Source organism: Pelodiscus sinensis, chromosome 1 (genome assembly GCF_052426305.1).
Source record: "Pelodiscus sinensis isolate ZL-2025 chromosome 1, ASM5242630v1, whole genome shotgun sequence".
Taxonomy (NCBI): domain Eukaryota; kingdom Metazoa; phylum Chordata; order Testudines; family Trionychidae; genus Pelodiscus; species Pelodiscus sinensis.
In genome coordinates, this window is record NC_143052.1 from 258,694,154 (window position 1) to 258,714,781 (window position 20,628).

Genomic DNA, 20,628 nt, shown 5'->3' on the forward strand with positions numbered 1-20,628 from the left:
CTGTGTACAGGTACCCTAATTAACCTACGTGGAGTTGTGTATCTTAATTTGACCTCCTACTGTAGTGTAGACTGAGCCTTAGAGTATGAATTAAACAGAGGAAGGCCAATTTTTAGGGCTTACCACAAGCACAGGCCTTCTGTATGTGGCCCTAATTATGTGACTGTGGATTGCAAAGGTGCTTGTTAAAGGGGACGATTCAATCTAATCTAATCTCCCTATGGGTATGTCTACACTACAAAGTTAGTTCGAACTAACGGACGTTAGTTCGAACTAACTTTCATAGGCGCTACACTAACGCTCCGTTACTTTGAATTAAATTCGAACTAACAGAGCGCTTAATTCGAACTAGGTAATCCTCATTCCACGAGGATTAAGCCTAGTTCAAACTTACTAGTTCGAATTAAGGGGTGTGTAGCCCCTTAATTCGAACTAGTGGGAGGCTAGCCCTCCCCAGGTTTCCCTGGTGGCCACTGTGGCCAACACCAGGGAAACTCTATGCCCCCCTACCGGCCCCGGACCCCTTAAAGGGGCACGGGCTGGCTACGGTGCCCGTGCCATGTGCAAGCCTGCCAGCACCCAGCCAGCAGACCCTGCACCTGGCACGGATCGAGCCACCCACCCAATGCCCCCCAGCCCTCCCCCTCTTCCCGGGACCAGGCTGGCGGCTCCCGGGAGCTTGCCCGGGACCGCAAGAGGCGGGCACCTGCCTGGGCTAGTGCGGACATCGTGGACCTCATCCACAGGACACTAGGCACAGGAAAGTGGCCGCCTAGGGCACGAGAGCTGCCAGCCTGGCCACCCAGGAGCAGGTGTGCAAGAGAATCAAGGGGGTCCAGTGAGACCCCCGACCCTGAGCCCTGAGCTTACAATGGCCGTCCTGGGTCAGACCAAAGGTCCATCTAGCCCAGTAGCCTGTCTGCCGACAGCGGCCAACCCTAGGGACCCTGGAGGGGATGGACTGAAGACAGTGACCAAGCCATTTGTCTCATGCCATCCCTTTTCAGCCTTCCACAAACCTTGGGCAGGGACACCACTCCTACCCCCTGGCTAATAGCACTCCATGGACCCAACCTCCATGACTTGCTCTCACTTCCCTTTAAACTCTGTTCCAGTTCTAGCCTTCACAGCCTCCTGCAGCAAGGAGTTCCACAGGTTGACTCTTTGCTTTGTGAAGAACAACTTTCTCTTACTAGTTTGAAGCCTGCTACCTATTCCTTTTCTTTGGTGTCCTCTAGTCCTTCTTTATGGGAACTAATGAAGACCTTTTCTGTATGCACCCTCTCCACCCAACTCCTGATTTTAGAGACCTCTATCCTGTCCTCCCTCCGTCTCCTCTTTTCTAAGCTGAAAAGTCCCAGTCTCTTTAGCCTCTCTTCATCTGGGACCTGTTCCCAACCCCTGATCATTTTAGTTGCCCTCCCCTCTCCCACCCTCTCTCTTCCCCTCTCCCACCTCCTTTTCCCAGTCTCCCCCCATTTTGTTCAATAAAGACAGATTCCATTTTTGAACACAATTGTCCTTTATTTTGTACATCAAGAAGAGGGGCTAGGGAAGGGTAAGTGGAAGGAGGTGAGGGAGGAATGGGGTACGCGCCCTTGATGGGGAGGACTGGACTGGCTCTGCGGGCTTCTGGGGGTGGAAGCTCTCCTGCAGCCCCCCAACTGCCCTCTCTCCCCAGATGGCAGCCTGCAGCAAGTGCAGTCCGTCTGATGGCCGAGTGCTGTGATGTGCCCAGTGTGGGTACTCCGGGCATTCCAAGCCAGGACTGCTTTGCAAGCGGGACACCCCTGAGAACTGTCTGTCTGGGGTGGGGGTCGGGACCCTTTAAGCACAGCCCTCGGCTAGCCTGAGACAGCATCTCCACGCTCTAAGTCCTCCTCTGATGCCCTGCCGGCACTGCTTCTGGCCACCCTTAAGCCTGGTTCAGGGTCCACTTAATGTGGACATGCTAGTTCGAATCAGCAAAACGCTAATTAGAACTATTTTTTTAGTCTGGATCCAAAAGTTCGAATTAGCTTAGTTCGAATTAAGTAATTCGAACTAAGTTAGTTCGAATTAACATTGTAGTGTAGACGTACCCTATCTGAGGAGTCAGAAATTATAATATAATGCTTGAAAAATACCTATTGCTTTCTTTAAATGTAAATTGCAAAGTCGAATGGTTTGAATCAAAATGCACTACATGCTTTAAAAGCTTAAATCATCTATATAATTGTTTTCCTGAATAAATTTCTCTCACATTTTTTATTGAATCATACTATGCTTTAAAATGTTTTATTTCATTTTCTACTTCACTGTTTGGCCACATGTGTACTACTTAATATTACATGTACAGCAAAATTACCTCAGTCTCTGTGGAAAAATCAGTTGAAAAATCAGTTGAAACACTGACTTCCCACTTGCACAATTCAACCAATCAAATTTTAATTAAGAATGGTTTAAATTAATTGACTTAAAGTAACATCATCATTTCATTTATTTTTTTTAAATCTCATACATCTGTGTCTTAATTTTGTGTATTAAAGGCATATGGATTATATACTCACAAATACACTGTAGTGGTTTAGAAAGACAGTACAGGGATTCTTTTGATCAGTATCCTTTCCAATGCCACAGGTGGAAAGTAATGTTTGTATGAAAAGTTGTGTTAGCCTGAATGCATTGAAAAAAATCCCATGGGGACTTGTTTCTGAATTGTAGCACATTTGTTGTCAGAAATCACATGTCCATAATTTATCTTGGCTAAACAACTAGATTCAGATAAGTGGGCCTGTCATACCCTGTGATTCTAAGGGCTACCATTACAACAAATTGGCTCGTGGGCTTACAGGTTTACTGGAGAGTATATGTTCTTTTTTTGCTGCATTCTTAAATATAGCACTGTCTGACACATTTGTGTATAGAGATTTATATGTGGCCCAGGAAAATAAAAGGGCTGCCATGGGACACCGCCACAGTATTTAACTGTGCCTGTGCATGTATGAGTGCTTGCAGCTCCTGTTGGTCACAGATTGATATTCCCAGCCAATGAGAGCTGTGGTAAGTGGTGTCCCAGTCCATGTCACTTCCCACAGCTCCCATTGCCCAGGAACAGCGAACTAAGTACCTATACCTATGGAGTCATAAGTACATATAGCAGCAGTGGCCTCCCAGGGGCTAATCCTAACAAATTGCCACTGCCTTATTGCCCACCCCAGGTTTAAACCTTTCCCCTAAAGCACTTTTTAAAATGATAACAGCTCAGTTATTGCAAATAGGATTTTATTCTCTGAGGGTATGTCTACACTACAGCGCTAGTTCGAACTAACTTAGTTCGAATTAGTTAATTCGAACTAAGCTAATTCGAACTAACGCGTCTAGAACTAAAAACTAGTTCGAATTAGCGTTTTGCTAATTCGAACTAGCAAGTCCACATTGAGTGGACTCTGAACAGGGCTTAAGGATGGCCGGAAGCAGTGCCGGCAGGGCATCAGAGGAAGACTTAGAGCATGGAGATGCTGTCTCAGGCTAGCCGAGGGCTGCGCTTAAAGGGTCCCGACCCCCACCCCGGACAGACAGTTCTAAGGGGTGCCCCGCTTGAAAACCAGTCCTGGCTTGGAGTGCCCGGAGTACCCACACTGGGCACATCACAGCACTCGGCCATCAGCCCGGCTGCACTTGCCGCAGGCTGCCATCTGGGGAGAGGGGGCAATTGGGGGGCTGCAGGAGAGCTTCCACCCCCAGAAGCCCGCAGAGCCAGCCCAGTCCTTCCCATCGCGGGCTCGTACCCCATTCCTCCCTCACCTCCTTCCACTTACCCTTCCCTAGCCCCCCTTCTTATTGATGTACAAAATAAAGATAACGTTTCTTCCAACATTGACTCTGTCTTTATTGAACAAAACTGGGGGAGACTGGGAAAAGGAGGTGGGAGAGGGGAAGAGAAAGGCTGGGAGAGGGGAGGGCAACTAACATGATCAGGGGTTGGGAACAGGTCCCAGATGAAGAGAGGCTACAGAGACTGGGACTGTTCAGCTTAGAAAAGAGGAGACGGAGAGGGGACAGGATAGAGGTCTCTAAAAGCAGGGTTTGGGTGGAGAGGGTGCATTCAGAAAAGTTCTTCATTAGTTCCCATAAAGAAGGACTAGAGGACACCAAAGGAAAGGAATGGGTAGCAGGCTTGAAACTAGTAAGAGAAAGTTGTTCTTGACAAAGCAAATAGTTAACCTGCGGAACTCCTTGCTGCAGGAGGCTGTAAAGGCTACAACTAGAACAGAGTTTAAAGGGAAGTGAGATCAAGTCATGGAGGTTGGGTCCATGGAGTAGTCTTAGCCAGGGGGTAGGAGTGGTGTCCCTGCCCAAGGTTTGTTGAAGGCTGCAGAGGGATGGCACGAGACAAATGGCTTGGTCACTGTCTTCAGTCCATCCCCTCCAGGGTCCCTAGGGTTGGCCGCTGTCGGCAGACAGGCTACTGGGCTAGATGGACCTTTGGTCTGACCCAGGACGGCCAGTGTAAGCTCAGGGCTCAGGGTCGGGGGTCTCAGTGGACCCCCTTGATTTTCATGCACTCCTGCTCCTTGGTGGCCAGGCTGGCAGCTCTCCTGCCCTAGACGGCCACTTTCCTGTGCCTAGTGCGGAGATCATGGACGAGGTCCACGATGTCCGCACTAGCCCAGGCAGGTGCCCGCCTCTTGCGGTCCAGGGCAAGCTCCCGGGAGCCGCCAGCCTGGTCCCGGGAAGAGGGGGTGGGCTGGGGGACATCGGGTGGGTGGCTCTGTGCCGTGCCAGATGCAGGGTCTGCTGGCTGGGTGCTGGCAGGCTTGCACCTGGCACGGGCACCGTAGCCAGCCCGTACCCCTTTAAGGGGTCCGGGGCCAGGAGGGGGGCATAGAGTTTCCCTGGTGTTGGCCAGAGTGGCCACCAGGGAAACCTGGGGAGGGCTAGCCTCCCACTAGTTCGAATTAAGGGGCTACACACCCCTTAATTCGAACTAGCTAGTTCGAACTAGGCTTAATACTCGTAAAATGAGGTTTACCTAGTTCGAACTAAGCGCTCCGCTAGTTCGATTCAAATTCGAACTAGCGGAGCGCTAGTGTAGCGGCTATGAATGTTAGTTCGAACTAACGTGCGTTAGTTCAAACTAACATTGTAGTGTAGACATACCCTGAGACTTTAAAACTAACATGAAAACTTCAGTCAAAAAAATCCAGATTCTGATCCCCTAACCCATGGTATGTAGTACCTTTTTTTTTTAAGTAGTCCCACTGATTTCAATGAGAGCACTCATAAGAAAGTGTATCAGAATCAGTATCTTATTAAATACTTTTAAAAGAAACGTTATAGCATACTGCTTCACAACACTAAAATGAATTTACATATATATGCATAATTGTAATTCATTCCCAACTAGAAATGGAACCACATTATTGAACATAGTAATGTTGGATTAGTTTCACAATGCTATGTGATCTTGAGAGAGGGTTTAAGCCAAAAGAAACCGTTACTTCATCTAGTCTGACCTCCAGTATAACACAGGCCATAGAATTTCAACAAGCTTCCCCTGCATCAAATCCTATTGCTTGTGCATATCTTCCAGTCAAGTGTCTGCTCTTGATTTAAAGTCCTGAAGAGATGGAGAATCCATCACTTCCGTTGGTAACTTGTTCTAATGGCACAAATGGAAATCATCTGCAGGAAAAAATTCCCCACTTTATATCCTTTTGCTATACGTCCACTGTTTTTTGAATGTATCTTGGATATATAGCGGAGATGCACTTTACCTTTGTTGAAACAGTTCAGCTGCTGAATCTAGATCTCCTTCACTTATTTCTCTGAACTCCCAAAGGAATCCAGAAAGGGTACACATTTGTCACAGACACACAAATAGACGTGTAAGACCAGATTTGATGGAGACAATAATAAAAAAATTGACTCAATAGTGCCTTTCTGCATCAGATTGAGATATTAGGCTGCAATTGATAGAAAACTCAGATGAAATGTCAGTACCCTGTTCTACAGATTTGGACACAGAAAGAATCATGTCGCATTGAGCATGAATCTTTTGAGTATCTTTAAGAAGTCATTCAATGTTATCCCTCTCAACATCTAATTAGCATTGCATGCTTCAATTACAAGATTAGTTTCATGGATCATTTTTAGCAGCTTCATCCTCATGGACATTAAAATGCATTCAAATTTGGATGTACACTTCTGAATTGACTTAATCTCAGTGGGAGCCTGTGCTATGGGAGTAAAAGATTCAAGCTCACTTAGAGCTTTTCTCACAAAGTTCAAATACTGTGCAACTGGTGTAACACTATCAGTTCATACTGACCATTTCATTGTCAACATACCGTGAAGGGAAACAGGCAGATGCTACTTCAGAATTTCCCACTTTCAAGGACTACTGAAGTGGTTGTACAATTGCTGGATTGTTTCAAAGTATGAAATTCCTTCCTTGCATGATTCAAGACAATCAACACCAACAAGATTTACATGTGGTTGTCACAACTGGAGAAAATAGAATTTGGATTTTGCTCAAGAAGGAATGCTTGTACTCTGTTGTACTGCCCAGCCATATTGGATCCATTGTCATGGGGTTGGCCAATGCAGACCTGAAAATTTAATTTGAAGCCTTCCAAAATTTCTAATACATGAGCAGTGATTCCTTTTTCAGTTTTATTTGTGAAATTATTGAACAAAATGAATTGTTCTTCAATTGAAACCTGTGAACTCCCGGAAATGTTAACATATCAAATGACCGACGTCATCTGTTATTTATGAGAACAGCCTTGAGTTGCATCAATAATAATTGAAAAGTACTTTGCATGTCATATCTCTTCAAGAATTGTTGTTTGCACAAATATCCCACATAGCTCGATAAACTTGTTTTGTATGCTGGTAGACAGATAATGTACTTGCATGCATTTTCTGCTTTCTTGTGATTCACGAACATTCTTAACATGGCCTGATAAAAGTGGGTCATACTTGCTAAGATGCTCAAGTATACCAAGAAAGTATCTATTTTTAAGGCCACTGATGTGTTGACTGGAACCAAACAAAGTCAATCCCTGTACAGAAAGAAAAGAATGACATTCAATATGTGCTCAAGGAATTTCTTTTAGTTATCAGTTTTGTTTATTTCACTCAGGAGTAAGTTTTCAATTTACCTGTCAGTTAGTGCTGCTTTATGAGCCAATTTCTACGGAGCATATTTATCTTTCATGTGCAGGTACAGGCAGTCCCCGGGTTACGTACAAGTTAGGGACTGTAGGTTTGTACTTAAGTTGAATTTATACTTAAGTTCAAACTGGCGTCCAGATTCAGCCGCTGCTGAAACTGACCAGCGGCTGACTACAGGAAACCCGAGGCAGAATTTCTCTGCTCCAGGCTTCCTGGAATCAGCCGCTGATCAGTTTCAACAGCAGCTGAATCTGGACGCCTGGGACAGAGCAGCTAGGGTGCTTCCAGGTAGGTCCCTGCAGCGCCGCACCTCGGCGCTGCGGGGACCAACCCGGCAGCACCCCAGCTGCTCTACCCCAGGTATCCCCAAGTCAGCTGCTACTGAAACTGATCAGCGGCTGATTCCAGGAAGCCCAGGGCAGAGCAACTCTGCCTCGGGCTTCCTGTAGTCAGCCGTTGGTCAGTTTCAGCAACAGCTGACTTGGGGATGCCTGGGGCAGAGCATCTGGGGTGCTGCTGGGTTGGTCCAGTAGTGCTGCTCCTCAGTGCTACTGGACCAACCCGGCAGCACCCCAGCCGCTCTGCCCCAGGCATCCTGATTCAGCCGCTGCTGAAACTGACCAGCAGCGGCTGAATCAGGATGCCTGGGGCAGAGCAGCTAGGGTGCTGCCGGGTTGGTCCAGTAGTGCCGAGGAGCACTAGCTGCGCACCCTCCCCACAGCAGACCATGGAGATGCGGGCGGTGGGACCGAGACGTGCCATGGTGCCGCCGCCCAGGTCCTCCGCGGCTTTGCTCCGTGTCTCCCTGGTCTGCTGGAGGGCGGGGGGGCAGCAGACCAGGGAGACGCAGAGCAAAGCCCCGGAGGACCCAAGCGGTGGGACCACCCAGATACGCCGGGGTCCCGCCCAGGTCCTCCGCGGCTTTGCTCCATGTCTCCCTGGTCTGCAGACCAGGGAGACGTGGAGCAAAGCCCCGGAGGACCCGGGCGGCGGGACCACGACCGGCGCATCTGGGCAGTCCTGCCGCCCGGGTCCTCCGCGGCTTTGCTCCGTGTCTCCCTGGTCTGCTGGGGCCCCCCCAGCAGACCAGGGAGACGCGGAGCAAAGCCGTGGAGGACCCGGGCGGCGGGACCGTGGCGCATCTGGGCCCCCCCCCCCAGCAGACCAGGGAGACACGGAGCAAAGCCACGGAGGACGCGGGCGGCGGGACCGTGGCGAGTCTGGGCGGTCCTGTCACCTGCGTCCTCTGGGGCGAGAAATGCCCCGTTCGTAAGTACGGATCCGACATAAGTCGGATCCGCGTAACTCGGGGACTACCTGTATTTGTTTTTTTCAACTTCTTCCAACCTCTACTGATGCTCCAACTGGATGGATCAGACAGTACTGATGCATTTGAAGTATTACTCTTAAAAATGAAACAGGGTATGCATTACAGAGCCTGGTTTTCCATGGTCCAGCAGTGCCAGTCTCTTTTGTAGATCTCTTCCTTTGGAAGAGATTTTGTCAGTGAATGAGGGAGAAAAGCATGATTTTCAGCATCTTTCGGTATATTACTTGGAATCTGAAAATAACTAACTGAGAAATGACTATTTGAGCAACATTGTTCTTATCAAGAAGTCTAATATCAGGTTGTGATGTCACTGTTGTTTCAGTGTGTCCTGTGCTAGTCATAAGTTCTTGCTCTTGCTATGTAGCATCTCCAATGTCCTCATTTTCTGCCTGCACAGTCTCTAAATCTAGCGTAGATTCTGCATCTATCGCTACTGTTGGCATTTTTGTGTCTTGATTAACGGCCTCCTCATTTTGAGGCAGTGGCATTGAAATGCCATTTGTGGGTACAAAGTTTTCATCATCAGAACTGGAAGTGTCACTGTCAGTATGGTCACTGTCTAATGGGTGAGGCATCTTTTCTACAAGAAATGATGTTATTGGCTTTAAACTATTAACTGCTGCTTCATTCTGTTACTTTTGCCATCTCTTGCACCACTTTCAAATTTTTGCTTCATTTTTATAAAAAGGTTCTTTTAAAACACAGCAACACACAATAAATTAATTCACTTAAGGCTATTGGTTATACAAAATTATAATTGCATATACTTTGCAATGAATATTATATAATCACCGTTTGGGGGGTGTTATTTACTATGGCCCTTATGGCCTTATTTCAAAGTCTTGAAATTTTGTCTGCTAACATGTTCCCATGAATAAATTCCTCTAATAACTGGTGCATTATTATGAATATGAACATGGGGCAATCACCAGGTTAGATGTAAAGTTTATTAAAGAACTGGAATTAAAATTTATCATCACAAAAAAAGCCTTTAAAGGGGACTCTAAAACTGGATGAAGAGGTAGCTTACAGATGAGCCTGATATGGTTATTTTATACAAAGACGCATAAAAAAAACAGGAATACCAAAATTTCCTAAGAAGAGATAAACATCTAACTTAAAGGTTAAACTCACCCTCAGACCAAGCAAAATCACTTTACAGTAGCAGATTTAATTATGACTTTCAAAACCTCTAAACTATGCAAAGACTGTAAACAGCATTTCATAAAGTAGAATCACTAATCACAGAAGCTACTATAGTCTCCAGTGATGCAGATGAAAACTAGGATGTGACCGAAAAATTGGTGAAGACCCAATGTCCCACAATGATTTAAATCAATTTTTGCAGGTATTATAGCTTCTTTTTTTGTCTCTGTAATAACTGCAGGGTGTATAATAAATGGTAATGACTTGGTAGAAATATGTCAAAATTTGAGGCCCCTTTGTCTGAGACCCGGGCCAAATGGGGGGTCTGTCTGTCTTTTCCCCCCGCCACCCCTCATAGGGCCTGACTTTGCAAATGGTCCAGGTATCCTTTGCAGGATAAATATGAGCGGCAGTCTCATTGATGTGTATGTAGAGTGATACAGCACTCCAGATTCCAAGATGATTTTATAATTTTGATCAAAACCCTATTGGGCCTCATTAAACCTAAAACTTCTCCCTAGCTTTACACTATGGAGTTCTCCATTCTAAAGGATTGAGCCAAATCCAAAATATTGTAAACTTTGGATCTCTTAAAAAAAATCACAGCTAAGTGCTAATAGGTATTCCCTCGCTGACATTGTGAATCATTTTACCACAAACAGTCACATTACCACCAGTCCCACACAAGAGCTGCTGCAATGAAGGAAGAGCAAATCCTCCTTACAAACCCACCATTTTTTGTCTCTAACTCTCTTAGATTCTCCCAAAGAGACACTCAGTTTCCTTTTGACTCAATTCTTTCCTCACTGGGCAGACATCCCAGAAAACTTACTACTACCCTGAGAAGGCTGCCAGTGAGGAGAGACAGAGACAGATATACCTATCTAATGGAACTGGAAGGGACCTTGAGAGATCATCAAGTCCACTCCCCTGCCCCCACAGCAGGACCAAATACCATCCCTGACAGATTTACCCCAAATGGCCCTCCTCTCAAGGATTGAGCTCACAACTCTGGGTTTAGCAGGCCAATGCTCAAACCACTGAGCTATCCGTCCCTCCTAACAAAGAGCTCCTTATTTGTCTGGGGTGGGGAGGGGTGGTGGTGGTGGTGGAAGAGAACAAATTAAAAAATAAAATAATATTTCCCCCCCAAGAAATGGTAGTATCAGTGTCTGCAACAATCCCCAACATTACAGCAACACTTAGTTACTTTGCTCCTTCAGTTTGCAGCTGAATACAGTGAGCATTCTGCTGAGCATTAGCATAATTGCAGCAACATGATAATAGCAGGGGATATGTGATTACCACTCTGCTGAGATTATTATAGGCACTGCTTATAGATAACTTATTTTCTGAAGCTTGGAATGCATTCTTCCCCTCCCCCCCCCCCCCCCCCGCCATCCCTCCACATCCCGCCACCTCTTACTTTCTCTCTTTTAAACTCTTCTTTGATTTTATGTAACCACCAATTGTGCCTATGAAAAATATGATGAGAGAGACCTTGGGATGTGGCTGTTGAAATGTATAGGTAGGAATTCGATGGGAGGTCCTCTTGAACTCCTTTTAATGCACAAAGTAGTTGTCAATAAGCTGAAAGTGTACAAACCCCGTTGATTCTCTTCACAAGCACTAGCAATACACTTTCTTCCACACCTTGCCTTAGATTAGAAGTTACAAGTTCTAATTTCATGAGGGAGTTAAGGGGAAGTTGTGAGTCTGTTCTTATTTTATCAGAGTTGATTCCATTCTCATCTTAGTACAAAATCTTCATTTTTTCTGTACATAATTGGCACACATCATTTACAGGCCTTTAATCTGCACAATTAGCCAGCTACACTACTTTTCAATTAAAACATCACGGTATGCATTCTAATAGCACACGCTTGAAAGGCCCGTGTCTATATAAAAGATAAGATTTTCAGTATCAAAAATAGAGTTTGCGATTATTTTAACTGACATTTCATCTTTGATATGGCACAGCATGTACAAGACATGAAAAAAAACAATCCTCAGTCTCTTTTACTGACATATACATTTAACAGAACAGCAGTCACTGTAAGTGCTGGTGGCCTTGGCTCAGAATTGAAATGTCAGAACTAGCATTATAATGCATCGTGTATCTGTTCAGATACTTCAGAGAATGTATCCTAACTGCTATCTTTATAACAAGACGCTTTAACATTTATCACTAAGCGCAGGGATATAGCAGATAAAATTTAATGGCACAAAGATTTTTGAATTATTGCAAGAGGCTTTACAGAATGGTATTATAGCAACATTTTCACAGGTCACAAAGTTATGCATAGTGAATATGGAATCACAGACTGTGATATAGTGCACACAGACCAAATTAAAGCAATTTTTACAAAAAACTTTTTTAAAAAAGCAAACTGCAGTAATTTCATTGTCAAAGGACATGATACTCAACTGTTTCCTAAAGTGACAAAAATGCTGTTATATTCCTGAAAGTAAGGGTGAAAGGAAATATTTCAACAGAAGAGAAACCTTTTTTTTAATGTCACCTCACCTCTGTGTCGCTGCCTGCCCTCCTGTGGTCATTCTGGACTATAACTATCCCTGCTGTCAGAGCCTTCTCTTTCCATTTGATCAGGAACAACTGGATTGCAAGCACATCCCATTGTTCTGTCAGAACCAAACCTTGGCCTTGCTTTAATTTACGATAAGAAGCTGCACACTAAATGTGGTGGTCCTAGCTCTTACCATTTAAGAGGAGTACTTGAACAAACAGACTCACAGAGAGACATATACAAACATTCTCAAATATATAATAGAAATATGTTGTTTGTTGTATTTTCACATCATTTTGAAAGTGTAGCTGTAGTAGACAGAATGACAAAACTTGCACACACTCAGGACAGGAATGAAAGAATTGGCAAGAAAAAAAATCTTGATATATTCCTATGGTGAAATTCTATCACACAACTTTAATGTCTACTATGTTTTTATTCAGTGCACACAGACTCATTTTTATTCCAGTGCCAAGATTATTATTAGACTGACAAATGGCATCAAACTAATCTACCCTCATGACAAAAAAGATTTCAACAAGAATAGAGAAAGCAACAACTTTTTTTTCCATCCTTGTGACGACAATCAAATGAGAAATACATTTAAGAGGAAGTCGTTTTTGTGCTAAAGAGCATAATGTGAATGAAAATTATTTCAGAATTAACCCATTTTATGACAATCTAATCTTAACCTAATCCCTTAGTATTCTCCTTAGACATTAGACCTGAGCCACTTATGACACTGCTTGAAACTCTTTTGCTTTTATCTGCTCAAAAAAAGATGAGCACCTAGAGCTTCTGTAACAAACGTAAAAAGCCAAAATTCAGACTTGATATTCAAAGGCTGATGCAAAAAATGAAAACAGATTGTCACCTAACATATAATTATCCTAAAACAACCTAGGACCTATTTCAGAACAACTGACAATAACAATAATCACGTGGGCCAAATGATAGTCACCCAGGAATTTTGAAGAAATTCAAGTATGAAATTCCAGAACTACTAATTGCAGCATTTAACCGCTCTCAAATCAGCTTGTGTACCAATTGACTGGAGGCTAGCCAATGTGACACCGATTTTTTGAAAAGGCTTCAGAGGCATTCCTTGTAATTATAATCCTGGTCAATAAACCTAACTTCAGAACCAGATAAACTGATGGAAACTATACTAAATAATCGAATTTCTGACATCTAGATTATCAGGATTTGGAAGGGAATAGCCAACATGGTTTTTGTAAAGAGAAATCATGCCTCAACAATCTACTAGAATTCTTTGAGGAGGGTAAAGAAACAATTGATGATATAGTGGATGTAGTATACTCGGACTTTCAGAAAGCCTTTGACAAGGTATCGATGGATCCGTCTACACTTGCTCCCTCTCTCAAGATATGCATCCCTATGTAGTGTACCGAAATTGCTAATGAAGCACGGGATTTAAATATCCCACACTTAATTAGCATAATCACATCCAAGCACCATTTTGAAGTTGCGTTATTGCAAAATGTAGCAGTGTTATTTCGAGAGAAAATCCTTCAAAATGGTTCCCAGATGTGAGTATGCTAATTAAGCGTGGGATATTTAAATCCCGCACTTCATTAGCAATTTTGGTACACTACAATTGCATCCCTATCTTGAGATAGGGAGCAAGTGTAGATGTACCCAAAGGCTCTTATGAAAACAATGCAGTCATGTAATAAGAGAAACATCATGTCAGGGATAAGCGATTGGTTAAAAGACTGGAAACAAATGGTAAGAATAAATGTTTAATTTTCAGAATAGAGAAGGGTAAATAGTGAGTCATCCAGGGATCTACCTTGGGGCAAGAGCTATTCAACATATTCATAAATGATCTGGAACAGTTAACAGTGAGGGGGGAAAAATTGCAGACGATACAAAAAATCAGGATAGTAAAGTGCAAAACAGACTACAAGGAGTTACAAAAGAGCCTCACAAAAACTGGGTGACTGGGCAACAAAAGGACAGATATAATTCATTCTTAATAAATGCAAAGTAATGCACACTAGACAAGTTAATCCCATTAGAAATCATAACTATAAAAACATACAGCAGCAACAATAAAAAAGCTAATACAATGTTAGGCATTATTAGGAAAGGGATGTATAATAAAATGGTAAAGATCATAATGCCAATATATAAATACATTGTATGTCCACACACACGAAGATTTACCCGTCATTGCTCGGGTCCTTCGCTCAATTTTTGTTTTTTGGAAAATAAAATGAGCATGCACGTGCTTCATTTATATCATTACTGTGGGATAGAGATGTGAGGTTCAGTATGCAGGCTGCCCCAGGGAGCGATAACTATCCCAGTCTTCTCTCACCACAGCATCTTGGGGCCAGGTGAGAGGCACCTCTCCATGGCCACTGGGGGAGAGGTGCATGTCTCCTAGCTGGTGCAAGTCTAGGTTCGTCTGCCCCCTGTGCTCTCCAGCCAGAGTTAGGAATGCAGCAAACTGGGCACTTTCCCCTCACTTCCTAATTAAGGGAAACAGCCAGCAATGTTCACATATTAATTGAGGAGGGGAGGAGCTTCAGTCCCCCACCCTCCCTAAAGGGCACTGAGGTGGGGAGGTGGAAGCTCAGGGCTAGGGCAGTCCTTGGGGGGCGGGGGGAGTGGCACTTCCAGCCAGCCCCTTTGCCTATCTGGTGATTCTAACTCTGCTTCTTCTAAAACAATACCCAACAAATCTCATTCCAGACATCCTATTTTCCTAGCACAACCAAACCCTGACCTTGCTTTAAATTATGATGATAGGAAACTGAATATTGAATTTGGTAGTTCTAGGTCTTCCTATTTAGGAGGAGTTCTTGAACAAACAAATAGGCACACAGACAGTTAGACTTGCTCAAATATATGGTAAATTTAGAAATGGAAAAGGAATACATTAGAACAACACAATTGACTATGGGCATGAAATAGCTTCCACATGAGGAGAGATTAAAAAGTGTTATTTATCCCTTCACATAACACGAGAATGAAGAGTCACCTAATTACACTAATAAACATCACATTTAACAGAAACATTAGAAAGTATTTCTTCATACAATGCAGTCAACTTGTGTAACTTATTGCCAAACTCATAACTTGGTACAAAAAAGAATTAGATAAATTCCTGGAAGATAGATGAATTAATGGCTATTAGCCAATATAGTCAGAGATACAAGCCCATGTTCTGGGTGTCACTAGACTCTGAATGATACCGCTGGGAGTGTATGATGGGATGGATCACTCAATAATTGCCCTATCCAGTCATTCCCCATGAAGCACCTGGCATTGACCTCTGTCAAAATACAGACTACTGGGCTAGCTGGACTATTGGTCTGACCCAGTATGGCCATTTTCACATTCTTATGTGAGGAAGAGGAAAAGGAAAAGAGAAGAGCAGTAAAGTCTAATGGCATATTGGAAGACCAGGGAAAAGTTGATATTTTATTCTTATAATTAAATTTTAAATCTACATACACATTTGATTGGCTCACTTTTCCCCTAGACTCCACTGCAATATACCCATCTTTTGAATGTTGCTTGTATGCTTAGATAAAGTTCTGCAGGGGAGGAATCTTGTCTACATCTTCTGTAGAAATGGGTAGAAGTTAAGTTTTCTGTCCCATAAATCTTTTCAAGATTTCAGGAATTGTACTGTTCCAGATAAGAATGAACCTGGAACATTTTAAAGATTTTTTTCTCCCTGAAAAACAAGTGAAGGAGAGGAAGAGGACATGTGAGACCCACTCCAGGAAAGCTTGATGGCTAGGACACTCTCTTGAGATAGTGGAGATGTAGGTTCAAGTTCCTGGTCTGAAGTAGAAAAGGCAAGGTATTCTGGTGTGTCCGTCTCTCTCCAAATTTGACCAGCAGTTCCATCCTGAAGTTGAGATATCTTCCCTGACAAAACTGTGTGGAACCTGGTACATTGCTACTACATGACTTGGTTCTGAGAAATTGGCATTTTCCAATGGAAAATGCTTAGCTGAAAAATTCCAGTTCAGCTCTGTTTTGCAGTGCCTCGTACATCAGGGTTGTGATCAGAATTATGTCATGTATATTGTATGCATGGTTTTTAGAGTCATTCACCTTTGCAAATACTGCTTTGAATGATTAATTTAAGTTGCTTCTCCTGTACAACTCACATCTCCTTTCCTAATAAACATCCTGAACTCCCAGGCCTCTCTGCTCATTGTTTAAAAGTAAAGATGATATTTGTTCACGTTAACTGTCCTGGTGAAGAGCTCAAGTTGATTTCAGTTCACTGTCTGCCTTACGTCAGAGTTTAAAGAGGTAGGGCTCATATATGCTTATCCTTCTCTAAATATTAATTCTACTCTGTATCCAATACGAATTAGTGTTGCTCTATCAAATATAAAAGTAAGTGAACTTAAACAATTTTTCAAAATGTGCCAGCTAATATACCTGGATTTTTAAATATTCATTTCTACAAAGCTACAGTATTTAAAAACTATGTCATACTAAATGTTAAATAAGATTACATGAAGAAATAAGCATTATCAATTCATAGGAAACGAAGGCATATATAGTAATCAACACACACAAGCAGATATCCCCCAAACTACATCAATCAATATGTAGGTAACTAGAGAGATGTAGGAATGAGGTTGCTCGGCCATGAAACCAGCCCTACTCATTTCTGGACTGGTCACAGACAGTAACTATTCATTGTAAAATTTTATGACTACTATAAATTGTATGGAAGAAATGAGGGAACCAAAAGACAGCAGAGTGTTGTTTCAGGTGTCTGCACTGAGTTTTCAAAAAAGGATTCTGCTGCTGAAAGAAAATTACAAACAAACCTTACTATCAATCATGATATTTTATCTTCTCCACTAATATGGCAACAATTATTTATTTTAGTTCATCAACTCAATCGTAAGGCATTCGTTCATGGGCATGTGCTAGCTCTATAACCCTCACATACTTTTACAGAACACAATCTGTGGAAATTGTGTGTAACTGTGATTGCGTGTGTACCTCACACGGGCTTTAAATGGGTTAATGTGGGCTTGAGATTCCAATTAATGTAGCAGGCTGAATCTGAAAAGTGTACCAGGTTTAAGCCCACGGCCTGAAGAGGACTATTAAGAGAGCAGAAGATGAGAGCAGAAAATTTACCTCTTCCTCCTATTAATTGGATATCAACACCTAGGTAATATGGAAAACACTGAAGGAATCCCAACCTGAAGCCTTCAGTAGCCCTCAATTTGCTGGTTTAAGAATGCATTGATGAGTATTTAAATATTAATTGTATAAGTGAAAATTTAGAGGAACATCAGAATATTATAAGAGAGTTGTAGCAGCAGCTACAAGTAAAAAGTACATTAATAGTAAGGACTTAATGAACTATAAATGATGCACACAATGGCACAGAGGGTTATTAAAACAGCACAGAAGAGCTGAATAAAGTATGGCAGAAAAAAAAGAAAAAAGAGATACCAAGATTTCAGAGACATTAAAAAAACCCACAAGTTAAAAGAATGAATGGGACACAGACTAGACTAAAAACAAATTGATATCTGAACATATAGTAAGTAATATAAGTTTAAAATGCTAACTTGGGAAAGCAGAAATTCTAGAAAAAGTGATCCAAAAAGTCAGTAGTGACACAGAGTTTTGCTGTTCTTAAATGGCTGAGTAGAACATAACGAGGACAGACTAAATGAAAATTTCAGCTAAAATCAGAAAAGCTACAGACCAAATAACAAACAAACAAACAAATAATCCAGGTAAAGACAGAATGTATAACACAATTATTAGGCAACTAATAGAAAGTAGTTTAATGGTCTCATTGAAATTATATAATAGTATATGGGAAAAGGAATACTACTGTAAGCAATCAGTAGTTATACCAATAATAATTCTGGTTAATTGTTCACAAAGCATCTATTGCCCTCACATCATGTCCAGACCAAATTATGGAATGATAAATAAGATATTAGAAACATTCAGCATTGAAATAAGATATGCAATTTGCATAGTTCAAATTGTGTATCTTTTTTCGAGTTACAGTGCAGTGTAGATGCCCCCTAGGCACCTGATATGTTCATTGTCTGAGGCACCTGGCACTGGCCACTGTCGCAAGACAAGATACTGGAGTCTTGTACCTTTGGCCTGACCAAATATGGCCATTCGTATGTTAATAAAAAGGGAATGAATGTCTCAAAAAGGAAGAATGAACTCTATATCTCTATGAAGAGAAAGTTCTAGTAGTTCAACATTTTATATTTTTAAGAGCTATATTCAAAAACAAACTAATATGGAAGATCACATAGGATGAATCTGCTAAAAGGTATTGATGGAAACACTTGGGCTGCAGATAAGAACGTGTGATGATTCTGTCCAGGGAATGACTTTATAGATTTTGGATTTCGAGCCCTCAATTCAGCTTCTAAATCTATACAAATACGCAGATCCAATCTAAGCCAGTGATCTGAAATCTGCATGTGGTGTATTACAACCTCATTATATGTGATGCAGGTAGCTGTAGGAGAAACATATACATTTAAGGATGAAATTATTTCTCTTATTTTCAATATTGCTATTAACCTTAGCCCAAAAAGGTTAAATCTAAGAAGTATATGTGTACTTTTGGGAATCAAGTAGATCAGATGTAATAGGACTTCACAAATTCCCATGTGTTAGTGGGGTCAAAAGGTGGATAAAACATAGATCTATGCTATCATAGAATAGATAATTTCCCCAAATTCAATGTATGTATCGTATTTTTAAAGACTGACAAATATGCTCAGGACATAAGATCAGCACTCTTTAATTAATGTAAATATCCAAAAATATAAATATTCTCCATTTATGACCTAATTAATGACCCCTCTATTGAGCAGCATGTTATTCACCATGGTTAAATTTACCAATATTTTTTCAAAAGCCCTACCTTGCCATGGCCTGAATTCAAGAAAGCATCCCTGTTCAGGAGAGCTCTTAACTTTAAACATATGACTCAGGGCTCTTATGAATTGGGGCTTGACTGTCCAAATGTTACTCATACCTACATCAGACAAGATATAGGTAAAATTAAGGTAATAAAAATAAACCTTAAAAAAGCCTTGCCTCCAAGAAACTGTTAACTCACCTTCCTTTGGAGCTTCAGGCTATTTTAAAAATAAATACAATAATTCATCTCCTTAGTAGGTTAAATAGACCAAAAACTGAGTAATTTTCATTCTGACATTAGCTAATCTAATCTCTGCAAATAGTCAGATGAGTGCAGTGCAGGGGAAAAGCTCAGAATTTTAGAATCCCTTGTAATCAAGGGGTTTTTCTGGTGGAAAATTATGCTATTTAAAGATTCATTATCTGTTTTAAATGCCATGCAATAGAACAAACCATTAAGGGCTACAAGATTAGGCTAAGTGCAGCCTGCTTAATAATTGTTCATGAGATTATGTTTTGACAATGCCAGAAATATGAATTAAATATTAAAACCTGTGTTGAAGAGAGCTACAGATGGAAACAAAACAAACTAAGCCAAAAACTTTGGATGAACTAAACATAATTCAATTTAAGTTATGTGCTACAGTCAGGTTTTCATCCTTTTAAAAACTAGACCACATGGCAAAGGAAAACAAAGCCTAAAAGAAAACCTAAAAGAAAGGAAAACAAAGCCTAAATGAGAAAGAAAAAGTTAAATTTGCACATTTCTCAGTATCCTAAAACATTGCATATCGTAGACTGGATAATTTATTTTTCAGTCAAGATGAAATCCTGATTGGATTACTCATACTAATGGAAGTCATTGAAACGACTTATATGAGAAAAGTGAGCCAGATTTGGCCCATTGTTTCTAATTGAGAGCCAAAGAGTGATTAATAGATGTGGGGTAGCACAGATCTCTTGGGTTAAATACTGAAGACATGTCTGAATCAATTTATCTGAGTGAAAGGTTATCTTCCTAAACAATAGTAAAGTATTGAGTTAATCTGATCATTATAATGGGAAACAAATCCACAATCTAACTATCCTTTTAATTGTAAAAGATAGCTGATTTGTACTATGTGATGTCTGCCTGTGTCCATCTGATCTGATATTGCATGGGGTATAGATTGTTCTTTTCTCACAAAAAAGATTGCTTATCCAGGGTTTGTTTACCTTAATGATAAAAGTCTGAATATATGGTCTCTAATTGTTTCCCTCTTAAAATGAACATGACATTTAAAGAGAAAAAAAATGACCATGCTTCACTATACATAAAAGAATTAAACAAATTCAGTTGGTATTTACATAAAACCTCTCTCAGGATATATTTAGGGCTGTGTAAAACATTCATAACTAAACCACAAACCACATGAAAGTGTCTGGTTTTGGGTTAAGTTGCAAAACCAGAAACTCCAATCAAAGTTTTGCAGATGCTAACAATTTTTTGAACAAACATTGCCTGATCGAGGGTTTTGCACCAAAAGCAAGCACAAA

General features: G+C 41.7%; 1 protein-coding gene and 1 pseudogene across 1 annotated transcript in view; both read right to left on the minus strand.

The window, feature by feature from the left end:
• GPC5 (glypican 5) overlaps positions 1 to 20,628 on the minus strand; it is a 935,733-nt gene that overhangs the window by 273,127 nt on the left and 641,978 nt on the right. The gene's annotated exons all lie outside the window — the stretch shown is intronic.
• On the minus strand, positions 5,856 to 7,144 carry LOC149525737 (uncharacterized; annotated as a pseudogene).